This window comes from Amblyomma maculatum, unplaced genomic scaffold (assembly GCF_055883805.1).
Source record: "Amblyomma maculatum isolate TAMU_Amacu unplaced genomic scaffold, ASM5588380v1 scaffold_13, whole genome shotgun sequence".
Classification (NCBI taxonomy): domain Eukaryota; kingdom Metazoa; phylum Arthropoda; class Arachnida; order Ixodida; family Ixodidae; genus Amblyomma; species Amblyomma maculatum.
This window is the reverse complement of record NW_028146738.1, coordinates 14,894,063-14,899,136: the sequence shown is the minus strand read 5'-3', so window position 1 is coordinate 14,899,136 and position 5,074 is coordinate 14,894,063. Positions and strand designations below refer to the sequence as shown.

The 5,074-nt window shown below is 41.0% G+C and overlaps 1 long non-coding RNA gene across 1 annotated transcript; it reads left to right on the top strand.

The window, feature by feature from the left end:
- The first annotated feature begins 320 nt into the window (after positions 1-320).
- LOC146172278 (uncharacterized) lies at positions 321-4,575 on the top strand. Its single transcript, XR_014702438.1, has 3 exons — positions 321-1,012; positions 4,138-4,218; positions 4,287-4,575. It is a non-coding gene; the product is annotated as an uncharacterized LOC146172278 (long non-coding RNA).
- Positions 4,576-5,074: the final 499 nt, after the last annotated feature.

The window sequence follows — 5,074 nt, the reverse complement described above, 5'->3', positions numbered from 1 at the left end:
GTCACGGACAAACGCTCAAGTGCGGATGGCGTCATTTCAGAAACAAGACATTTAAAAAAAAAATTGAAAATAATTTGTATTCACGTTGCATAGCATAACGTTTTTGCGTCTACTGCTGTTGTTTTGTTCATCTTAACATTGTGCTTTCCACCAGTGCAACAGAAATGCACAACGACACGAAATCAATGCCTTCCACCTCGCATGTAGTTGCCTGCAATCAACTTTTATTCCATTTTCTTTACGTATGGTCCAAGCATCAACACCCTGTAAGCAAAAAAAAAAAAAAAACACACATACACAGAACGGTGCCGGGAAGAATGCGCGTGGGCTAGACGGCTGGCACGGGCTGTACCGTCGACATTTCATCCAGGCATCCAAACCGTCCAAACGTGCCAGCGCTGCAGGTGGGCGAAGTACGGCGGACGGTAGACGCCGAAATATGAAACGGTTTCACGCGCGGCTATAAAAAGAACAATGGGGCGATGGCTAATACTCGGGCATATTCCCCTCTCACTTTGCGCATGCTTTCCGCTGTGCGAAACGGCGCGCTGTGGACGGGAGCGTCGTCGTTGTGCTGGTGGAATGGTGGTTGTCGAATCTCACACTTTCGTAAATGTCTGCGTGTCCTGGTCCACATATTAAAGTTCATGAGCGCCATCGGAAAGTCCACACATCAAGCACAACGTAAATGTTGCTCTTGCAGACATCGACTCCAGGATCCCATCGTTTTTGACAGCAGCGCCGCCGCTCGTTTGCCGCGCATTGCGCCAGCATCGACTTGTCAGACTGGCTTATTTTCATTCGTTCTGCTTCGAGGTGCTGGCCGTCTGCCACCGATACTGATATTGGCGGGAAGAGTGACGCCGAGGCGCTGTGTTCGTCGCCCATGTCTAGTGATTTGGAAAGACCGAAAGAGAAATATTCAAGCCAGCGGGCAGCATCGGCAGGAAGATCTGATAAATGCTTTGCTGGATGGCGATTTAGGGATGGTGCAGAAAACGTGCGCTTCGAGGTAAGTTGCCCGTTTTTATCTTCATTGCTTGGAATGCAAAGACCTGCGTATTGCAAACGTAATTATTTATCGCCATTGTTAGTAAATTGTTGCCGACTGTTTCCTGATCCTGACAAGAAGTAAACGCCGTAGAAATAATGCCAACTCTGTTGAAGTGAAATTGAACAGAGTAAGCTGCAGAGCCATTTGCTACAAACATTATGCTCAACGAAAACGACATGTCCTGTTGTCGCTTTTCTTTTTCTTGTGAAAATGCTGTTTTTGTTGATCATAAACACCGCTGAAAGTAAAACGAACCTAACACAGTAAAAATTATGCATCGTGCGAAGGAAAGAATGTGTCCTTTTTTTTTTTTTTTTTTTTTTTTTTTCAAATCAGGTTTGCGCAAGTATAACTAAATCATGTTTTTTCGCACGTGATTACATCGCAGTTCTATCGTGTTTTTGTAGTAATTTGTAGGTTTGTATAAACCCAAACCTTGTGGACATCTTTGTTATCTTTTGGCACCCGCAGTCCTAGAATTTTTTGTAGCAAACTGTAGGTTTGTAGTAAATTTAAACTTTTGCTGACATTAATAGAGTCGAAAGATGAGCTAGTTGGTCACACATCTCTTGGAGGAAGGCAGCAGAGCAGGTAACACCAACACAAAGCACAAGAGGCACACACACGCACACAAGGACTACGCTGCACTGACAACTATATTTGGAAACCGCACATCTTCTTCCTTCACTTTATGTCAGCCAACTTCTTTCTTGTCGTTAACATCCTGCTGGTTTGCGCAAAAATTCTACTTCCTTCTTCAACAAAACCACCGATGGCGTGCTGACACATTGGTCTCCCAAGTCACAGATTGCATATGCTTCATAAATCTCTCTAGCTAACTCGTCCTTCCTTCTCATAACCGTAACAATGGGAATGTCAGCCGGACATTTTTGGTCTCTACAATCAACGCAGTCTTTGAAGTGCAAAGCCAGATTTGTGCCAGACGTGCCCGATATTGCCTTAGCGTGCTCTCTAATCCTTTCATTGAGGCATCTTCCTGTTTGTCCAATATCTTTCTTTCCACAATGCAAGGGAATCTCATAAACAACCCCCTGAATGCACTTAGAGTACCTAGTCCGGTGCAAAGTTTTGCATCCAGAGTTGAAGTTCTGGTCATTAACCTGCATTCCGACGGCACCAAACAGGGCTAAAGGGATGTGTGTGCAGGTTAATAACCAGGACTCCAACTCTGGATGCAAAACTTCGCACCGGTCTAGGTACTCTAAGTGTATTCAGGGGGTTGTTTATGAGATTCCCTTGCATTGTGGAAAGAAAGATATTGGACAAACAGGAAGATGCCTCAATGAAAGGATTAGAGAGCACGCTAAGGCAATATCAGACACGTCTGGCACAAATCTGGCTGTGCACTGCAAAGACTGCGTTGATTGTAGAGACCAAAAATGTCCGGCTGACCTTCACAATGTTAAGGTTATGAGAAGGACGAAGGATAAGTTAGCTAGAGAGATTTATGAAGCATATGCAATCTGTGACTTGGAAGACCAATGTGTCAGCACGCCATCGGTGGTTTTGTTGAAGAAGGAAGTAGACTTTTTGCGCAAACCGGCAAGACTTTAACGACAAGAAGGAAGTTGGCTGACGTAAAGTGAAGCAAGAAGTGAAGGAAGAAGATGTGCGGTTTCCAATTAATAGAGTTGTCAGTGCAGCGTAGTCCTTGTGTGCGTGTGTGTGCCTCTTGTGCTTTGTGTTGGTGTTAACGGATCTGCTGCCTTCATCCAAAAGTTTTGCTGACATTTTTGTTATTTGTTGGGAACATATAACTCGGTCACGAACTTACTTCAAGACCGTATGAGCTGAGTTTTTCTGCTTTGTTTTGTATACAATTATTGGATCCTAGTGCATCTGCTCGAGCTACGCGCGTCTTTAGAAATATGTTTCTGTAATCTGTGCGCAGTCCAAAAAATTCCTACAGCCTTGTCACAAACTGGAAATGATTTAGTCAAGTGAAACCAATTGCTGGGCTAGTTGGTGCATTTCACAGAAAAGGAAAGATTCACAGCGCTAGCAAGTACGCACACATAAATAGACACACATGGAATGATAGAATAGACGCCGACTCCAACTTTTTTTTCTTTTTCGAAACGACAGCAAAATGAAACGTATGTTTTTTTTTAAGAAGTTTGGAGTCAGCGCCTGTCCTGTGTGTGTCTGTTTGTGAGTGTGTATTTTTTAGCGCTGTGAACCTTCCCTTTTCTGGAAATGATTGTATAAAATATACATCCCAAAATTTATATCTGTGTGTTTATATCTTTTTGGAAGAAGCATCGTTTTGGTGAAAGGCACTTACTAGCTTAGCATCTGGTGTTACTTGACTAAATCGTTTCCAGTTTGCGACAAGGTTGTAGGACGTTTTTGAACTGCATACAGATCTTTTTTTTTTTTTTTAAGAAGTTTCATTTTGGTGTCCTTTCGAAACAGAAGATGGAGTCAGCGCCTTTTTTGTGTGTGTGTATTTGTGAGTGTCTATTTGTTAGTGCTGTGAATTTATCCTTTTCTGTAAATTATTCTATAAAATACCCATCTCAAAATGTATATCTGTGTATCTGCATTTATTTTTAAAATTTCATTTTGTGAAATGAACCAACTAGCCTAGCAATTGTTTTTACTTGATTAAATCATTTCCAGTCCACGACAAGGTGTAGCAATTTTTTGAACTGCATATAGAATTCTTTTTTTCAAGAAGTTTCATTGTGGTGTTTCGAAAAAAAAAAAGATATTCAGTGCCTGTCCTATGTGAGTGTGTATTTGTTAGCGCTGTAAATCTTTTCTTTTCTGGAAATGATTGTATAAAATACCCATCCCAAAATTTTTACCTGTGTGTGGTATCATAATTCTATGAATGTTGCTTTGTGTTTAGCAAAAACAAAACAGCCTGTAAATCTAAAAGCACCGGAATATATGAAATAAAGGTAATAATTTTCTGTGGAATTTAGGCGTGTTCAATAAACTGCGGACTTCATTATTTGAAAAAAAAAACAATTTCATAAGTTCTAAGTCTCTATTGCTCCCTTTTATTGTCATTGAAGAAGTGGTTTTAAAATATGTCAATTCTGTAATACTTGCAGATCACTTTGCTATTGAATGGTGGAACTTTTGCCTCTGCATGGTTGTGAAAGAATTGAAAGCCACATTTCCGGGTGAGGCCAGTAAGTATAAATTTGCTATAAATTCATTTGTGCCTTCTAATTTAATTACTTTCTATGTTGCATTTTAGGACATCTACCCAGCATTGGAGTGCGTCCAGATGAACCCTGATGACGCCGACGCAATATATGCTGGGTTTGAAGATATCAAGGTCGAATGCTGGACGTCATCGTGGGACTCACGCATGCCATTGAGAGCTACTGGATATTTATTGTCAGGCATTCAACGCGCAACGAAAACGTTTGCGCAGTGCTAGAGTATTTATGCAGCCTAAGAAGCTCACCGCCACTATGCATTTCTTCAATTGAAAAGGGCATAGCCACACTGCCTTTAAATACGAATAAAGTGAGTATTTGTTGTCCGCAAATTTTGTCATCATTGCTTGAAGACTAGTGCGAACAAGGTAAAATTAGTTAGCGCCTTGTTTGTAGATCAGCTCAATGTTGCACCGAACTTGAAGCCGATGACAATTGACCACATATTACGAATAATATAATTAATTTTAATTACCAAATCTTTATTAAGATATTCAATATTTTCAGAAATAATTTACCTATCGATGCATATATTAGCTCCATACAGGTAGCAATCGATACTAGGTTTCTGCCGCAGTAAGCACTAGGACCTATGTCGTGAGAACCTCTAGGCCATGTAGTATTTTATACTAAAGAAAAGGTTGCACATTATACTATCTTTTCAATGGTAACCCATAATAAGAACTAGGTATATGTTGTAATAAGTACTACGACCTATGTAGTACGAATCTCTAGGTGCGGTAGTACTGCGTACTGCCGCAGTACTACCTTCTAGGTAGTACTGCGTACAACCTAGAAGGTAGCATATTCCACTACCCTTCAA